The sequence below is a fragment of the Scomber japonicus genome, chromosome 20 (assembly GCF_027409825.1).
Source record: "Scomber japonicus isolate fScoJap1 chromosome 20, fScoJap1.pri, whole genome shotgun sequence".
Classification (NCBI taxonomy): Eukaryota; Metazoa; Chordata; class Actinopteri; order Scombriformes; family Scombridae; genus Scomber; species Scomber japonicus.
Window position 1 is genome coordinate 21,226,828 of NC_070597.1, and position 21,254 is coordinate 21,248,081.

At 37.2% G+C, this 21,254-nt stretch overlaps 2 long non-coding RNA genes across 2 annotated transcripts in view; both read left to right on the plus strand.

Moving 5' to 3' along the window:
- The first annotated feature begins 274 nt into the window (after positions 1 to 274).
- LOC128381741 (uncharacterized) overlaps positions 275 to 21,254 on the plus strand; it is a 52,745-nt gene continuing 31,765 nt past the window's right edge. The window contains exon 1 of the long non-coding RNA XR_008323583.1: positions 275 to 329. This is a non-coding gene — a long non-coding RNA (uncharacterized LOC128381741). The remainder of the gene's footprint in view (positions 330 to 21,254) is intronic.
- Positions 17,960 to 19,168, plus strand: LOC128381742 (uncharacterized). The gene is made up of 2 exons (XR_008323584.1): positions 17,960 to 18,627; positions 18,953 to 19,168. It is a non-coding gene; the product is annotated as an uncharacterized LOC128381742 (long non-coding RNA).

Consider the following 21,254-nt stretch of genomic DNA (forward strand, 5'->3'; position numbering starts at 1 on the left):
TTTTTTGTCTTCTTTAATCCACATACCTTAGTGCTTATTGGTGAGCTCTTATAACCGACAAATGTAGCTGAATGGCATTTGTATGTTGACGCAACACAATTTAATGTCTTGATTAACTGATAGAATAACATTAGTACAGTAATAAGATTCTATGTCTGTATGTGCTGTGTTGTAAGGCGATTTCAGCGTACCACAAATGAGTCCCAAGACGTTGGACACGTCCCTGTGTGCTGTACCAACACCTCAAAAGCCCACATCCCATCTGCTGCCATCAGCTGCTTTCATCAGAGAAAAATCACACACCCAGATTGTCCAATAGATGCGTACATGTAAGTAAAAGTATTCAATGACACATAAGCTTATTTTCTATCTGTATTTGTGGTGTGTTTGATCAATTACACCAACAAATATAATCATGAGCAAACACATGAGATTTAATGTGAAGAACTTTTCAGAATCACTCCTGGGAATCACACTGATCAGTCAATTTAGGATTAAAAAACATTCCTACCTCAGAGCAGGACTAAACATTTATCAAGTGTGCTACTCTTACTTTCAGTGAGATGACGACACCTATTGAGAGTATGATGTCTGTGTTTTGCTTCACTCCAAGCTACAAAGTAGAAACTGTTAAGCTGTGGGGGGCATTTTGTCGAGGCACCTTATGTTGTTTTTTTCTTTGAATGAGTTATCTGTCTGTATCTACATGCTATGTAGCCTTCATAGACTGTAAACACGGCTACTCACATGGGTTAAAACATTAAATGTAGCCATAGGTTGGTCTACTTTGACAGAGCTGTTTGAAATCAATCCTTTTGAGCCACATCATTTTACATTCCCTGTAATGTGGCATCTTGCACATGTTCCACAGAACCATGTTGCAAACCATGAGCTGTGGTGCAACACTATATTGCACCTTTTCTTCCACTGTGCAGTTCCCCTTTAATTATACCTCCTCTTAACTTATGTTACTGACATGATGATGTTTAGATTCAGTAGCCTATCCAGCAAAGAGGACATGATTGTGTTCATATAAGCTTTATTTTGCTCTACTATGTCCAATGGAGCAATGTTGTCAAGAGTAGATCCTAATTTGACACAATGTACAATCCTCTCATTGGTGTGATGCTTTGTTACTGATTGACAGATGGAGGAAAAGCACTGAAATATGCAGAGATGTACCTGTAAAGACAGTGAGGAATTAGATGCCTGCAAGTAAACACATGTTTTTTTAGAAAGTCAATTTCAGAAATGTTTTATGAGAAAGAAAATGCATTTAACATGTTTGTTAGACCTCAAATATACACATGATGTGTTAATGCATGAATGAGAAACACTCAATGTGAGCAGAAACTTTGTCCACTAGGAAACTTCACAAGTCACTTTTACATACTGAAATCACATAGGTGCAAACACCTGAATATACTCAAAGAAATGGGACAACATTTTGTGAAATTTCATGTCTTGCCAAGGCTTAGATGAGAAGACTGACATTTTATGATTACATGAATTGCATTGGCTTAGCTTAGCTTAGCTTAAAACCAGTAGCCTACATAAACATAAATGTAAAAGTCACAGTTTGTGGTTTTATGAGGCACTATTTCTCATGTACACCTGGGAATTAATTTACTTCCATGAGTCTTGTCATCACCATGTGGTTCATCAAGAGCCTGTTACATTATGGAACTACCTCTAAAACCATATACATTGTCATTTCTACATCTCTGTTTGTGTATGGATTAAATAAATGAGATACCATGTATTAATTAGTCTGGTTTGAGGTCCTACTTGGAGTAATTCAGTTAGTCAGGTTAGCTGTGGTGATGCTAAGCTAAGCTAATCACCCTCCAGCTTTAAAACTATACTTAATGTACAGACATGAAAGTGGGGTCAACTAACTCTCAGTAATAAAGTAAGAATGTTAAAATGTTATAGTATGCTTTTACAGTTAAAGGGATAGTTCGGGATTTTTGACATGTAGTTGTATAACATCTTCACCATCAGTGTCGTGCATCAGTGGTGGCTTTTCCCCCACTGCGTCCTGTGAGCAGAGTTCTGGCCTGCTTTTGGTTTTGAAGAAAGTAGTTCCGGCTAGTTTCTGGGGTCACCAATATAAAGCGTTTGCTCGAAAAACAATATGTGTTCAAAAGAGTAATACATTTGCATCACAAAATCATTGTCCATAAAAAAGTCAGACCTCACAATCACCTGGCACTATTTTCCCTCCCTTCGTATCACTGCGCGCTGCCGCCTGTTGACAGCTGGGCACCTTTCCATCAACTGTTTCACGGTGTTTACATGCTCGGATATGCAAGAGAGCTAAGGTGAGAACTACAGAGAGGTAAATATATTATTAGACAAGAAAATATATAAAAAATGGTGCGGATTTGCGATTATGCAGACAGCAGCTGGCCTCCTCATCAATTGAGAGATCTTGCATCTGTGGCATGACAAGTTCCCATTCATGGCAGCAGTAGCTCTCCATCTCCGTCAGCATTGATTGACACTTTGAACAAGTGCCAACCATTTATCACTCACTCTGTCTCTCATTACAGCTACAACTGCAGGTCCAACTTCAGCTTGGACCGCTTCTCTGTCTCTCTCCTCTCTCTCTGCCTGTTCTAACTCCATCTGACAAAGCTCGGTATCTGTATATTCGGGTTCATAAAGGTTTCTATTTGGCTCTGTGGTAAAAGGAATGTCTTCATCACTTGTTTCATAGTCAGACATATTTACGTTTACCATCTGAGCATGTAAACACCGTGAAACAGCTGTTGGAAGGGTTCCCAGCTGTCAACAGGTGGCAGCGCGCAGCGATACGAAGGGAGGGAAAATAGTGCCAGGTGATTGTGAGGTCTGACTTTTTTACGGACAATGATTTTGTGATGCAAATGTATTACTCTTTTGAACACATATTGTTTTTTGAAGCAAAACTACTTTCTTCAACACCAAAAGCAGGCCAGAACTCTGCTCACAGGACACAGTGGGAGAAAAGCCACTGCTGGTGCACGACACTGATGGTGAGGATGTCATACAACTTCATGTCAAAAAACCCGAACTATCCCTTTAATGCTGTGCTCATGACTTAAGGCAAATTGTTTGTATGAAATATAAATGTTATTTTAGTCTCTAATTTGTCTTTTCAACCCTGCAGCCTTGAAACGGACCAGCATAAGCAATACTGTGTGGATCCAACTGCCAAGTGGCTCCCAAGGAGACTTAGGACGTTAAGACAGGTAAGTCTAGAGAACACACTCTTAAATTTACAGCTAAAAGAAACCCAAGGAAGAAATCCTGTTCTTTTTTTCTGTCATTTAAGTTTTTATTCAATATTTTATGGCAACATCATACAAAAGACATCAGATTTCAACACAAACATCGCCATAGTAAACAAAAATATACAGACCAAAGAAAAAGAAGAGATAGAAAAAACAAACAAAACAAAACACAAATCACAGCCAATAAACAGTGCAGCACATCTCCCAGCACTAAACACCATGGTCACCGAAAAAAAAAAAAAAGTATATATACAGTATATGATAATATACCTGTATACAAGTGGTCAACCCCTCTTAGGATTCAGATACCTATTCCCCTCTCTATGATTTAGAAAATGACCCCAGACATGGTTAAATTTCCCTTTGATATCATTCAACCTTGCTATCATCAATTCATAGGAGGCATTATCCGTCATCAGTTTAACCCAGTCAGTAAATTCTGGTCGAGTCTGACTCTTCCAGTGGAGAAGAATGATCCTAGCAGCAGTAATGAAGCCTGTTACTGCTAAACCAAATTCTGCTTTTGATATTCCTGGTGGTGAATTTGACTTATCTCCCAGTAGACAGAGTTGGGGGGATTCAGGTTTTTCCCAGCCATTCTGCCAATTTTCCTGTAACTTTTTTCCAGAAAGGGAAAATCAAAGAGCACTCCCACATTAAATGTAAGAAGGTTCCTTCCTGAGAATTACACTTCCAACACAGATTGTTCTGTATCAATCCCATTTTATGGAGCCTTACTGGTGTATAATAATACCTGTGAATAATTTTATAATGTGTGAATTTGCCTCGGACGTCCCTGATGGACATCTCTGTGTTTACTATTATGTTTTCCCATACATCTTCCTCAATGTTGCAATTAAAACCTCTTTGCCAAATTAGCCTTACATTATTATATTTCCCACACTGGGCATCGAGAACCATATTATAGAGAACTGAGGCTGAGTGAGCAGAACTGGGCAGCTGAAAACAGAGTCTAATCACATTCTCCCCATTGCCTGGTTTAATGCCTGAGGTTGTAACACAGTTTCTTAGTTGGAGGTACCGCCAAAAATCCCCTTTCTCTTTCTGGCTGAAATGTGTACTAAATTCTTGAAATGACAGAAACACCCCATCTTTATACAAGTCCCCAATCTTATTCAGGTTCCTCTTCAGCCAGGACTTCCACAGGAAAGGTTTCTTGTCTATTTTTATAGACGGATTATTCCAGATAGAGGAATACTCTTGTCTGTATTGGGAAATCCTGAGCATCTTGTGAAGCTTTGCCCACACTGCTTTGCAATGTTGCAGTATGGGATTACTCTCATCACCAGTCAGATTTCCCCCAGCATTTTGTGATGAGGTTTCAATTGGTTTGAATGGGGCTGTGATTTCCTTTTCGTGTCCATCCCAGGTGTGAGCCACAGCTGGCCCAGTGCTTGGCTAACTCAACCATTTCAAATGCTATGTTATAAAGTTCCACATTGGATAAAGCTTTCTTTTTTGATTTGTTTTGATTATGGGTTTCTTTCCATTCTATAGATATTCCTTAATTATCTGATTATACTGCTTAAAAATCCCAGCAAGGATTGTCACAGGTACCATCATTGATATGTAGTTAAACTTAGGGGCAATCACCATTTTAATTGTATTGATTTTCCTCCTGTTCTTGATGATTTTGTGTTTCTATATTCAGGTTTACTTTTTTGATGTACTGTCAAAAGTCAACAATAATCTTAAGGATGTTGTTCATTTGGTAACACATTGTGAGATGCAGAAAACCTACCCAGTCTCCAAACTAGCTCCTCACAAGTTTTAATGTTTTGTCTTTTTTGGCATTTAGGAATTTTAGTGTGTGACTTCAAATCGAATGCAGCAACTTTTAACTAACCAAACTGATATGAACTCTTTTGCTCCACAGAGAGGAATAAAATGTACAGCTTTAACAAAGCCTTCAATAACCAAGATGAGGATGATGCAACATGACCTTCTGAGCAGAATGGTGGCGCTAATTTCTGTTAAACTTTTCCAACTTTGATCAAATGTTTTACTTTCTCTATTTTTCAATACATATAACCAGTGACTTGGGAAAGATTTCACTAATTATATACTAATTTACAAATTAAAAAAGATGTGAAAAATGTTGTCTTGGTGCTGTTTCTGTACTGATATGCTGTATTCACAGCTTGGACACACATCACTGAACATACTGATGTATATTTATCATGTTATGAAGCCTGTCAGCTGTAGTGAGTTCTTCTAAAATATGACTTATTTTCAAGTTTGGAATCAAGGAAAATATCATATCAGCTACATTTTGGTAAATACAGTTCTTCACTTTGTTGCTGAAAGTTAGTCTCATGTCTGTAGGATTAAGTTACAGTCAGTATTGCCTACCTTATAGTATAAAGACTGCTGGGAAACAACTAGTAAAGCACACTCTGTCCAAAGCTCAAATATCCACCTGCAACAGAGTTTGTTTGAGTTTTATGTGGAGTTGAACACAATTGGAATAAATATTTCCCCAAATGTTGATCAGTGTTTTTAATATTTCAGAAAATAAGGATTATAACTAATAACTAATAGATCTGCAGTTTTAAACAGAAACACTTACCTGTATCTTGAAGAGGCTAAAATGTTGAATTTGTATCATTTGTTCACCAAAGAAGTCAATGACACTTATTGAAAAGTCATTAAACATCCTTATTATAAAATATTTATTGACATGTCAAAACTACACTTTCATATATGATACATTTTAATGTTATACATGATTGATGAGAAGGAGGTCAAAAGTTAACATTGAAAAATGTTCTGAGCACAGTGATGTCACTAAAAAGTACCAACAGGTGGCTGATGCAGGTTCTACATCTGATTGGTGTTTTATATATATACAATAAATATATGACAGGTGTCTTGTCCCAATCTTTCAGCTCACAGGCTGTTTATTTGAACACAACCTGTCTGATGCTCATCATCGCTGGCTATCCCATCATTCTCCTCACCAGGGGTTTGCTGCTTAGTAGAAAAAGAATAGGATCTGCTGGCTGCGTCCAGTTGCCACTTTCTGTGTGTTTTAAGGCCCAGCTGATTTTGCTGTTAAAAGGTTTTAGCACAGTAAGAAAATCACTTACATGAGCGTGTGAGTAGCTATGGCGGTCGCTGTATATATTAACACAGAGGCAGACACCATTAGCTTCCTTTCCACTCGGCTGAAGGATTTATTTGTTTCACAAAAGTATAGTGAACAAGTATACAATTTTACAGTGCATAACTACTTATTTCTTAACAATTCATTACACAAATGCATACGCTTTAGGGGAATATTAAACCACCTGTATATATTAACACAGAGGCAGACAACATTAGCTTCCTTTCCACTCGGCTGCAGGATTTATTCTACTGCCTCTATGTAGGTTTTAAGTTCTCCTGACTGCTATGCGCCCTCTGCTGACATCTTGTAGTATTAACCAAACATTGTAACCAGTAAAGTACACTGTAATTGCCATTTAAATCTAAATAAAGTTTAGGACACAATTAAAATCAAATATTATTTTTTAACAATCGTTGTAACATAGTCCCTTAATGAACTGACTTTTTTAACATCTTTGAAATGTCCTATATATCACCTTTTAAATACATATGCTGCATTTTTTAACCCTTTACATAAGTCTAAAATGACTATTACCAGATTCTTTAAAAAGGACCCGAATCACTGGTTAATGAAGCATTTCTGTTCTTTTCTCTGCCTGCTTTCTAATCATCAAACTGTGATCTTCTGATCCAGATGTTTGTGGATTTTAGATGTGGAAGTGATAATTTTGTTTTTCTCTCTGTGGTGGACACATACACCCAGTGTGACCATCCGTCCGTGTGTGTGTGTGTGTGTGTGTGTAATACTGTGCACGTTTTCCACAAATCTCATTTTGTATAGCTAGGTAAGTGAGCGGTTGAACTTGTGGCTTGAACCATAAAGGTCATGGTTCAAACAGTCAAAACCTTTTTTTGTGTGTGATTTCACTCCGTTACGCCTTCACTGAGGTAATTTTAATGAGGAACTTTGATCATCCAGTAACAAACACAGAGGTGTTGCTTCCTCTCTGCATGAGCAATGAGAGGGTGTGTGTTTCCTCCTATTTGCAGCATTTATATCCACAAGTGTTTGCCTTGTAAGTCAGAGATCTACCGCTCTGTGACCAGAACGTGATAGACCAGCGAGTGGTTGACTTTTACCAGATCTTTACTGTACAAAGACACGTTGATCACCTTGGACTCAGGATGGCTTTCTCCATTACATTTGGACTGCTTTGCATGTGCTCTATCATGCTGCTTTTTCTCCCTGCACAAGGTGAGTGTGGCTTTGCCTACTAGTGAGTAAAGTAGCTTTTAAAGGATAACAGAATATGCATGTAAACTGTATGTTTCAAGGCTCAGATTGAAGTCTAACATGAATATCTGATGAGAGCCTTTATTATCAGTTATCACTGTATTCCTTGTTTAAAGGGTTAAGTAAATCACACATTGTATTGAATAGCAAGAAAATGGATGCTATGACAAACAGCTAAAACTAAATGTTTATAAAAATTCAAATAACTTCATTAGCATGACTGTAACTGTATATTATTGTTAAGACATTATATGAGTAATGAATGGTAAAATGGACTGTACTTATAAAGTGCTTTTCTAGTTATTATGATCACTCAAAGCACTTTTACACTTTGTCTTGACCCATTCACACACTGATGGCAGGGCCTACCATGCAGGGTGCCAACCTACTCATTATTCATACACATTCACACACGGTTGGCACAGCAACGGGAGCAATTTGGGGAGTTAAGTGTCTTGCCCAAGGACACATCAACATGTGCACTGGAGGAGCCAGGAATCGTACCGCCAATCTTCCAATTGGTGGACGACTGCTCTACCTCCTGGGCCACACACAGCAGTCTGTATTCTGTAATTGAATGATGACTATTACAGAATACAGACACCTATACTTCTACATGTCTGTATTATATATTCTTTACAGTTTACAGAACTCCAACAGCAGAATTAACATATTTTATTCATCAAAAAAACTAACTGTACGTCTGGAAGGAAAACTTAAAGAATAAAGTTATACTGAAGAAAACGAACCATTTGACATAGAAGCTACCGAATAGAATGTGTTTGTCTTCTTTAAGCCACATACCATAGTGCTTATTGGTGAGCTCTTAGACAAATGTAGCTAAATGACATTTGTGTGATTCTGCAGCATACCTTGCTGTCCTGACTCCTAACTTATTTATAGTATCTTACTACTGTACTAATGTTATTCTCTCTGTATGTGATGTGTTGTAGGGCGTTTTCAGCGTACCACGAGTGAGTCCCCCGTAGAACCAGTCATCCCCACGTGCTGCACGGCGTGCTCCAAAGCCAGAATCAACAGCACTGTCATCAGCTGCCATATACAGAAGAAAATCACACACCTTGGGTGCAAAATAGATGCGTACATGTAAGGGAAAGTATTCAATGACACATAAGCTTGTTTTCTATCTGTATTTGTGGTGTGTTTGATCAATTTCACCTACAAATCTAATCATGAGCAAACACATGAGATTTAATGTGAAGACCTTTTCAGAATCACTCCTGGGAATCACACTGATCAGTCAATTTAGGATTAAAAACATTCCTACCTCAGAGCAGGACTAAACATTTATCAAGTGTGCTACTCTTACTTTCAGTGAGATGACGACACCTATTGAGAGTATGATGTCTGTGTTTTGCTTCAGTCCAAGCCACAAAGTAGAAACAGTTAAGCTGTGTGTTTTGTCGAGGCACCTTATTTTGTTTTTTTCTTTGAATGAGTTATCTGTCTGTATCTACATGCTATGTAGTCTTCATAGACTGTAAACATGGCTACACATGGGTTAAAGAATTAAATGTAGCCTTACATTGGTCTACTTTGACAGAGCTGTTTGAAATCAACCCTTTTTGAGCCACATTATTTGACATTACCTATAATGTGGCATCTTGCACATGTTCCACAGGACCATGTTGCAAACCATGAGCTGTGGTGCAACACTATATTGCACCTTTTCTTCCACTGTGCAGTTCCCCTTTAATTATACCTCCTCTTAACTTATGTTACTGACATGACGTTGTTTAGATTCAGTAGCCTATCCAGCAAAGAGGACATGATTGTGTTCATATAAGCTTTATTTTGCTCTACTATGTCCCATGGAGCAATGTTGTCAAGAGTAGATCCTAATTTGACACAATGTACAATCCTCTCATTGGTGTGATGCTATGTTACTGATTGACAGATGGAGGAAAAGCACTGAAATATGCAGAGATGTACCTGTAAAGACAGTGAGGAATTAGATGCCTGCAAGTAAACACATGTTTTTTTTAGAAATTCAAATTCAGAAATGTTTTATGAGAAAGAAAATGCATTTAACATGTTTGTTAGAAGTCAAATTTTACACATGATGTGTTAATTCATGAATGAGAAACACTCAATGTGAGCAGAAACTTTGTCCACTAGGAAACTTCACAAGTCACTTTTACAAACTGAAATCACATAGGTGCAAACATCTGATAGATTAGCTGGGCATAAAACCAGTACATAAACAGAAATGAAAAGAAAAAAGAAATTATGGAACTACCTGTAAAACCATATACATTGTCATTTCTACATCTCTGTTTGTGTATGGATTAAATAAATGAGATACCATGTATTAATTAGTCTGGTTTGAGGTCCTACTTGGAGTAATTCAGTTAGTCAGGTTAGCTGTGTTGATGCTAAGCTAAGCTAATCACCCTCCAGCTTTAGAACTATACTTAATGTACAGACATGAAAGTGGGGTCAACTAACTCTCAGTAATAAAATAAGAATGTTAAAATGTTATAGTATGCTTTTATAGTTAATGCCATTATCATGATTTAGGGCAAATTGTTTGTATGAAATATAAATGTTATTTTAGTCTCTAATTTGTCTTTTCAACCCTACAGCCTTGAAACGAACCAGCATAAGCAATACTGTGTGGATCCAGCTGCTGAGTGGCTCCAAAAGAGACTTAAGCAGTTAAAACAGGTAAGTCTAGAGAACACACTCTTAAATTTACAGCTAAAAGAAACATAAGAAGGAAATCCTGTTCTTGATGATTTTGTGTTTCTATATTCATGTTTACTTGTTTTATATATTGTCAAAAGTCAAAATCGAATGCAGCATATGTGTGAAAATGTTTTCTATAATGTGCAACTTTGAACTAACCAAACTGATATGAACTCTTTTGCTCCACAGAGAGGAATATACTGTACAGAGCCTCAACAAAGCCTTCAATAACCAAGATGAGGATGATGCAACATTACCTTCTGAGCAGAATGGTGGCGCTAATTTCTGTTAAACTTTTCTAACTTTGATCAAATGTTTTACTTTCTCTATTTTTCAATACATATTTACCAGTGGCTTGGCAAAAATCTTATGAGCAAATTAAAAAAGATGTGAAAAATGTTGTCTTGGTGCTGTTTCTGTACTGATATGCTGTATTCACAGCTTGGACACACATCACTGAACATACTGATGTATATTTATCATGTTATGAAGCCTGTCAGCTGTAGTGAGTTCTTCTAAAATATGACTTATTTTCAAGTTTGGAATCAAGGAAAATATCATATCAGCTACATTTTGGTAAATACAGTTCTTCACTTTGTTGCTGAAAGTTAGTCTCATGTCTGTAGGATTAAGTTACAGTCAGTATTGCCTACCTTATAGTATAAAGACTGCTGGGAAACAACTAGTAAAGCACACTCTGTCCAAAACTCAAATATCCACCTGCAACAGAGTTTGTTTGAGTTTTATGTGGAGTTGAACACAATTGGAATAAATATTTCCCCAAATATTGATCAGTGTTTTTAATATTTCAGAAAATAAGGATTATAACTAATAACTAATAGATCTGCAGTGTTAAACATTAAACATCCTTATTATAAAATATTTATTGACATGTCAAAACTACACTTTCATATATGATACATTTTAATGTTATACATGATTGATGAGAAGGAGGTCAAAAGTTAACATTGAAAAATGTTCTGAGCACAGTGATGTCACTAAAAAGTACCAACAGGTGGCTGATGCAGGTTCTACATCTGATTGGTGTTTTATTTATATACAATAAATATATGACAGGTGTCTTGTCCCAATCTTTCAGCTCACAGGCTGTTTATTTGAACACAACCTGTCTGATGCTCATCATCGCTGGCTATCCCATCATTCTCCACACCAGGGGTTTGCTGCTTAGTAGAAAATGAATAGGAGCTGCTGGCTGCGTCCAGTTGTCACTTTCTGTGTGTTTTAAGGCCCAGCTGATTATGCTGTTATAAGGACACAGTCATATTAAGAAAATTGCCTACAAAAATTGTTAGTGTATTGTAATTCCTAAGCAGCTGTTTTCATTATTATTAGAAATTCAAAATAGAAATACTTTAGTACAAAAGCAGTATATGACTGATATTCATGCTGAGTTTTACAATATTTCAAACTTATTTGAATTGTTCATTGAGAATGTATCCTATTTAACATGAGAAATTGTTTTCTTTGTAGATCTCAACATTATTTGGGGCATATTAAAGTTTTAACCCCTCATTCCAGAGAAAGAGGAACACAGCTGTGGTGGTTACTCAATGTTTCCTCCCTAAAGGGATTTAAAAAAATTTATTGTACATACAATTGATATAATTTGCTGAAATCACTGTGAGGCAATTTCAATGTTAAAACCACAAATGTGGAACGAAAGGAAAGAAAGGTGAAACTGTGAAATGTAGCCAACACCTTTTACAAGGCGTTAACAATACAATAGTTAACATTGAAATACTCATGTATTCATAGCAATACAATTTCATAATTAATTGTTTTGACACCATGGCTACATTTTGACACCATGGCTACATTTCACCATTTCACCTTTCTTTATTTCCACATTTATGGTTTTAACATTGAAATATCTTTTTTGCCTCACAGTGATTTCAACACATCATACCGGTTCAATACAATACATTTTTTTAATCTCTTTATGGAGGAAAGATTGAGTAACCACTCAGAACAGCTGTGTTCCGCTTTCTGTGGAATGATTATGTCCTCCACATAGGAAAAATTCTTCATCTCGCAAGTCACTGCTTTACTCCAGGAGAAGCTCTTCATCATTCACTTTTACTAGATTTCTATTCTTAAGAAACACATCCCAGGACACAAGATGTTGTTCTCTGTTAACTTTGGAAGTCTCTCATGTTTAACCATGCTGCTTTTCCTTTGTGCACAAGGTGAGTGTGGCTTTGTCTAGATTGGGTGTGCAATTTCAAGAGTTGAGAAAATCATATAAATTGTATCATGTAAATGAAGAAAACTTAGCCTGTATGAATGTTGCATTATAGTGCATCCTCAATGTTACACCCCTGTGCCAAGGGGTCCTGGACGTGTCGCTCCCTCCTGCTGTACGGCGGTCTCAAATGCTACCATTCACAAACCTGTCAATGCTTGCTACGAACAGAAGGAAATCACATTTGTGGGCTGTAGAATACATGCTTATATGTAAGTAAAAGTACACTCACACAACACTACAGTCTTTCAGTCAGTGCAGTTGGGGTGTTAGTGTCCCCTACCAAGCTTAAAATGAGCAGGCAACTCAAGAATGACATTGGAAAATACATGTACTGAGGGTTAAATAATACGGTTAGCACTCTCATGTCTTTCTTGGAGGGTTAGGGTGTATGTGTTTGTGTGTGTGTGGGTGGGCTGGGGGGTGGGGGGGTGGTGTTGCATTCTATTTGGCACTGAGAGCGTAGAGAGAGAGAGGACATGTGTTATGTAAGCATTAGGCTAACGGGGAATCCCAAGCACTCATGTGTTGAGTTCCATTTACCTCGGATGCTGGTAGTCGGAGCTGGGAATGATGTGTTCCAGTTCAAGAAGTCATAAAACCAGCAATAGCCAGGTTAACCATTGATAACAATACCAATACCAGTTGATAAAAACATATTTCGCTGTATTTTGCACATACAAACACCATAGCAACACATCCACAGACAGAAGTTGGACAGAGGGGCAAAAAATATTTAGTCAGCCACCACATGTGCAAGTTCTCCCATTTAAAAAGATGAGAGAGGCCTGTAACTTTCATCATAGGTACACTTCAACTATGAGAGACAGAATGGGTGGAAAGAATCCAGGAAATCACATTGTAGGATTTTTAATGAATTAATTGGTAAATTCCTCTGTAAAATAAGTATTTGGTCACCTACAAACAAGCAAGATTTCTGGCTCTCACAGACCTGTAACTTCTTCTTTAAGAGGCTCCTCTGTCCTCCACTCGTTACCTGTATTAATGGCACCTGTTTGAACTTGTTATCAGTATAAAAGACACCTATCCACAACCTCAAACAGTCACACTCCAAACTCCACTATGGCCAAGACCAAAGAGCTGTCAAAAGACACCAGAAACAAAATTGTAGACCTGCACAATGCCGGGAAGCCTGAATCTGCAATAGGTAAGCAACTTGGTTTGAAGAAATCAACTGTGGGAGCAATTATTAGAAAATGGAAGACATACAAGACCATATAGATAATCTCCCTCGATCTGGGGCTCCATACAAGATCTCACCCCGTGTGGTCAAAATGATCACAAGAACGGTGAGAAAAAATCCCAGAACCACACGGGGGGACCTAGTGAATGACCTGCAGAGAGCTGGGACCAAAGTAACAAAGGCTACCATCAGTAACACACAAATCCCACACAAATCCTGCAGTGCCAGACGTGTCCCCCTGCTTAAGCCAGTACATGTCCAGAATCATCTGAAGTTTGCTAGAGAACATTTGGATGATCCAGAAGAGGATTGGGAGAATGTCATATGGTCAGATGAAACCAAAATAGAACTTTTTGGTAAAAACTCAACTTGTCGTGTTTGGAGGAGAAAGAATGCTGAGTTGCATCCAAAGAACACCATACTTACTGTGAAGCATGGGTGTGGAAACATCATGCTTTGGGGCTGTTTTTCTGCAAAGGGACCAGAACGACTGATCCGTGTAAAGGAAAGAATGAATGCGGCCATGTATCGTGACAATTTTAGTGAAAACCTCCTTCCATCAGCAAGGGCATTGAAGATGAAACGTGGCTGGGTCTTCCAGCATGACAATGATCCCAAACACACCGCCCTGGCAACAAAGGAGTGGCTTCGTAAGAAGCATTTCATGGTCCTGGAGTGGCCTAGCCAGTCTCCAGATTTCAACCCCATAGAAAATCTTTGGAGTTAGTTGAAAGTCTGTGTTGCCCAGTGACAGCCCCAAAACATCACTGCTCTAGAGGAGATCTGCATGGAGGAATGGGCCAAAATACCAGCAACAGTGTGTGAAAACCTTGTGAAGACTTACAGAAAATGTTTGACCTGTCATTGCCAACAAAGGGTATAACAAAGTATTGAGATGAACTTTTGTTATAGACAAAATACTTATTTTCCACCATAATTTGCAAATAAATTCTTTAAAAATCAGACGTGATCATACAGTGATTTTCTGGATTTTTTTTTTTTTTATTTATTTTTTTCTCATTTTGTCTCTCATAGTTGAGGTATACCTATGATGAAAATTACAGGCCTCATCTTTTTAAGTGGGAGAACTTGCACAATTAGTGGCTGACTAAATACTTTTTTGCCCGACTGTATTACTACAACTACACTGTTGATGCATAGGGCTTGGATCTTGGATTTATGAGGTTCGGGCTGGGGAGCTTCTTCTAATGTTCTGAGTCGAAAATCTGACTTCAGGGGGCATTCCAGTTGAAATTTCCGATTGGGAACTTGGAAATTCTGACTTAAAGCTAAAGCAAGAAGAGGGGTTAAACAGAATTGTAATATTTCCCCAAATGTTGATCAGTGTTTTTAATGTCAGAAAATAAGGATTATAACTAATGGGTCATGTCTCTTCCCTCACCAGGGGTTTGCTGCTCAGTAGAAAATGAATAGGAGCTGCTGGCTGTGTCCAGTTGTCACTTTCTGTGTGTTTTAAGGCCCAGCTGATTTTGCTATTAAAAGGTTTTAGCACAGTAAGAAAATCACTTACATGAGCGTGTGAGTGATACAGCAGCATCATGGCTTACATCAATTCCCAATGACAAAGGCAGCTATACAGGTGAGTCTTATGAGCTTAAATACCAGTTTAATGAACTGTAAAGCTAAAAATGACACTAACTATTATATTACCAGATACTTAAAAAAAGGACCTGAATCACTCATCCACCTGCTTTTTAATCATCACACTGTGATCTTCTGATCCAGATGTTTGTGGATTTTAGATGTGGAAGTGATAATTGTGTTTTTGTTTTTCTCTCTGTGGTGGACACATACACCCAGTGTGACCGTCTGTCCATTACGCCTTCACTGAGGTAATTTTAATGAGGAACTTTGATCATCCAGTAACAAACACAGAGGTGTTGCTTCCTCTCTGCATGAGCAATGAGAGGGTGTGTGTTTCCTCCTATTTGCAGCATTTATATCCACAAGTGTTTGCCTTGTAAGTCAGAGATCTACCGCTCTGTGACCAGAACGTGATAGACCAGCGAGTGGTTGACTTTTACCAGATCTTTACTGTACAAAGACACGTTGATCACCTTGGACTCAGGATGGCTTTCTCCATTACATTTGGACTGCTTTGCATGTGCTCTATCATGCTTATTTTTCTCCCTGCACAAGGTGAGTGTGGCTTTGCCTACTAGTGAGTAAAGTAGCTTTTGAAGGATAACAGAATATGCATGTAAACTGTATGTTTCAAGGCTCAGATTAAAGTCTAACATGAATATCTGATGAGAGCCTTTATTATTAGTAATCACTGTATTCCTGGTTTAAAGGGTTAATTAAATCACACATTGTATTGAATTGCAATAAATTGTATGCTAGGACATAAACAACGTAAATCAAATTTTTATCAAATTTAAATAGCTTTATTGGCATGATCACAACACAAAGTTTTGCCAAGGCACTGTATAAGTAATGGATGTTGTATTATATATTTTGAATTGTTTACGGAACTCCAACAGCAGAATTAACATCTTTTCTTAATCAAGAAACTAACTGTACTTTTTGAAGGAAAACTCAAAGAATAAAGTTACACTGAAGAAAAAAGAAACTCCAGACATAGTAGCTAGCAATTAGAATTTTTGTTTGTCTTCTTTAACCCACATACCTTAGTGCTTATTGGTGAGCTCTTATAACCGACAAATGTAGCTGAATGGCATTTGTATGTTGATGCAGCACAATTTAATGTCCTAATTAACTGATAGTATCTTATTACTGTACTAATGTTATTCTATGTCTGTATGTGCTGTGTTGTAGGGCGACTTCAGCATACCACAGCTGAGTCCCAAGAAGTTAGAAAAATACCCACATGCTGTACCGACACCTCAAAAGCCCGCATCAACTCTTGTTTCATCAGCTGCTTTTATCAGAAAGAGAACGCACACAAAGATTGTCCAAGAGAGGCGTACATGTAAGAGAAAGTATTCACTGACACATAAGCTTGTTTTATGACTGTATTTGTGGTGTGTTTGATCAATTTCACCAACAAAGCTAATCATGAGTAGACAAACCAGATTAAATGTGAAGAACTTTTCAGAATCACTCTGCTCAGTCAATTTAGGATTAAAAACACTCCTACCTCAGAGCAGGACTAAACATTTATGAAGTGTGCTATTCTTACTTTCAGTCAGAAGATGACAACTGAGTGACAGTATGACGTCTGTGTTTTACTTCACTCCAATTCACAAAGTAGAAACTTTACTAAGCTGTGGGGGGCATTTTGTCATCAAAACACCAAATGAGAGAATATCTTTTGGAAGAATGGTGTTCCTTCCTCCAGTAGAGTTCAGATACTTGGAGAATCAATGCCAAGGTGTTCTGAAGCTTTTGTTGTATGTTGTAATCCAACACCTTACTAAGACACATTATGTTGGTTTTTCATTTAATATGTCACCTGTCTGTATGTACACGCTATGTAGACTGTGAACAAGGCTACTCACATTGGTTCAGTTATTAAATGTAGCCTTAGGTTGGCCTGCTTTGACTGAACCTATTTCAACTACATCTTTTTACATTCCCTATAATGTGACATATTGCACATGTTCCACAGGACCATGTTGCAAACCATGAGCTGTGGTTCAACACTATGTTCGACCTTTTCTTCCACTGTGCAGTTCCCCTTTAATTATACCTGCTCTTAACTTATGTTACTGACATGATGATGTTTAGATTCAGTAGCCTATCCAGCAAAGAGAACAGGGCTCTACTATGTCCCATGGAGCAATGTTTTCAAGAGTAGATCCTGATCTGACACAATGTACAATCCTCTCATTGGTGTGATGCTATGTTACTGATTGACAGATGGAGGAAAAGCACTGAAATATGCAGAGATGTACCTGTAAAGACAGTGAGGAATTAGATGCCTGCAAGTAAACACATGTTTTTTTAGAAAGTCAAATTCAGAAATGTTTTATGAGAAAGGAAATACATTTAACATGTTTGCTAGGAGTCAAATATACACATGATGTGTTAATTCAAGAATGAGAAACACTCAATGTGAGCAGAAACTTTGTCCACTAGGAAACTTCACAAGCCACTTTTACATACTGAAATCACATAGGTGCAAACACCTGAATATACTCAAAGAAATGGGACAACATTTTGTGAAATTTGCTTTCTTTCCAAGGCTTAGATGAGAAGATTGACATTTTATGATTACATGAATTGCATTGGCTTAGCTTAGCTTAGCATAAAACCAGTACATAAACAGAAATGGAAAAGTTACAGTTTGTGGTTTTATGAGGCACTATTTCTCATGTACACCTGGGAATGAATTTACTTCTTAGAGTCTTGTCATCACCATGTTGATCATCAAGAGCCTGTTACATTATGGAACTACCTCTAAAACCATATACATTGTCATTTCTACATCTCTGTTTGTGTATGGATTAAATAAATGAGATACCATGTATTAATTAGTCTGGTTTGAGGTCCTACTTGGAGTAATTCAGTTAGTCAGGTTAGCTGTGTTGATGCTAAGCTAAGCTAATCACCCTCCAGCTTTAGAACTATACTTAATGTACAGACATGAAAGTGGGGTCAACTAACTCTCAGTAATAAAGTAAGAAATGTTAAAATGTTATAGTATGCTTTTATAGTTAATACTGTTATCATGATTTAGGGCAAATTGTTTGTATGAAATATAAATGTTATTTTAGTCTCTAATTTGTCTTTTCAACCCTACAGCCTTGAAACGGACCAGCATAAGCAATACTGTGTGGATCCAACTGCTGAGTGGCTTCCAAGGAGACTTAAGAGGTTAGAACAGGTAAGTCTATAGAACACACTCACACACACACTAAATTTACAGCTAAAGGAAACCCAAGGAGTAAATCTTGTTCTTGATGATTTTGTGTTTCTATATTCATGTTTACTTTTTTGATATACTGTCAAAAGTCAACAATAATCTTAAGGATGTTGTTCATTTGGTAACACATTGTGAGATGCAGAAAACCTACCCAGTCTCCAAACTAGCTCCTCACAAGTTTTAATGTTTTGTCCTTTTTGGCATTTAGGAATTTTAGTGTGTGACTTCAAATCGAATGCAGCAACTTTTAACTAACCAAACTGATATGAACTCTTTTTCTCCACAGAGAGGAATAAAATGTACAGAGCTTTAACAAAGCCTTCAATAACCAAGATGAGGATGATGCAACATGACCTTCTGAGCAGAATGGTGGCGCTAATTTCTGTTAAACTTTTCTAACTTTGATCAAATGTTTTACTTTCTCTATTTTTCAATACATATTTACCAGTGGCTTGGCAAAAATCTTACTATCTTATAAGCAAATTAAAAAAGATGTGAAAAATGTTGTCTTGGTGCTGTTTCTGTACTGATATGCTGTATTCACAGCTTGGACACACATCACTGAAAATACTGATGTATATTTATCATGTTATGAAGCCTGTCAGCTGTAGTGAGTTCTTCTAAAATATGACTTATTTTCAAGTTTGGAATCAAGGAAAATATCATATCAGCTACATTTTGGTAAATACAGTTCTTCTCTTTGTTGCTGAAAGTTAGTCTCATGTCTGTAGGATTAAGTTACAGTCAGTATTGCCTACCTTATAGTATAAAGACTGCTGGGAAACAACTAGTAAAGCACACTCTGTCCAAAACTCAAATATCCACCTGCAACAGAGTTTGTTTGAGTTTTATGTGGAGTTGAACACAATTGGAATGCATATTTCCCCAAATGTTGATCAGTGTTTTCAATATTTCAGAAAATAAGGATTATAACTAATAACTAATAGATCTGCAGTTTTAAACAGAAACACTTACCTGTATCTTGAAGAGGCTAAAATGCTGAATTTGTATCATTTTTACACCAAAGAAGTCAATGAAACTTATTGAAAAGTCATTAAACATCCTTATTATAAAATATCTATTGACATGTCAAAACTACACTTTCATATATGATACATTTTAATGTTATACATGATTGATGAGAAGGAGGTCAAAAATTTCCATTGAAAAATGTTCTGAGCACAGTGATGTCACTAAAAAGTACCAACAGGTGGCTGGTTGCAGGTTCTACATGTGATTGGTGTTTTATTTATACAATAAATATATGACAGGTGTCTTGTCCCAATCTTTCAGCTCACAGGCTGTTTATTTGAACACAACCTGTCTGATGCTCATCATCGCTGGCTATCCCATCATTCTCCTCACCAGAGGTTTGCTGCTTAGTAGAAAATGAATAGGAGCTGCTGACTGCGTCCAGTTGTCACTTTGTGTGTTTTAAGGCCCAGCTGATTATGCTGTTATAAGGACACAGTAAGATTAAGAAAATTGCCTACAAAAATTGTTAGTCTATTGTAATCCCTAAGCAGCTGTTTTTATTTTTATTAGTAATTCAAAGTACAAATACTTTAGTACATAAGCAGTATATGACTGATATTCATGCTGAGTTTTACAGTATTTCAAACTTTTTTGAATTGTTCATTGAGAATTTATCCTGTTTAACATGAGAAGCTTGATTTCTTTGTAGATCTCAACATTATTTGGGGCATATTAACGTTTTAACTCCTCATACCAGAGAAAGAGGAACACAGCTGTGGTGGTTACTCAATGTTTCCTCCCTAAAGGGATTTAAAAAAATGTACTGTACATACAACTGGTATAATTTGCTGAAATCACTGTGAGGCAATTTCAATGTTAAAACCACAAATGTGGAACGAAAAGGAAAGAAAGGTGAAACTGTGAAATGTAGCCAACACCTTTTACAAGGCGTTAACAACAGTTAACATTGAAATACTCATGTATTTATAGCAATACAATTTCATAATTAATTGTTTTGACACCATGGCTACATTTTGACACCATGGCTACATTTCACCATTTCACCTTTCTTTATTTCCACATTTATGGTTTTAACATTGAAATATCTTTTTTGCCTCACAGTGATTTCAACATATCATACCGGTTCAATACAATACATTTTTTAATCTCTTTATGGAGGAAAGATTGAGTAACCACTCAGAACAGATGTGTTCCGCTTTCTCTGGAATGATTATGTCCTCCACATAGGAACATTTCTTCATCTCGCAAGTCACTGCTTTACTCCAGGAGAAGCTCTTCATCATTCACTTTTACTAGATTTCTATTCTTAAGAAACACATCCCAGGACACAAGATGTTGTTCTCTGTTAACTTTGGAAGTCTCTCATGTTTAACCATGCTGCTTTTCCTTTGTGCACAAGGTGAGTGTGGCTTTGTCTAGATTGGGTGTGCAATTTCAAGAGTTGAGAAAATCATACAAATTGTATCATGTAAATGAAGAAAACTGTAAATGAAAAACAACATTCATGCACATGTTCCACAGAACCATGTTGCAAACCATGAGCTGTGGTGCAACACTATATTGCACCTTTTCTTCCACTGTGCAGTTCCCCT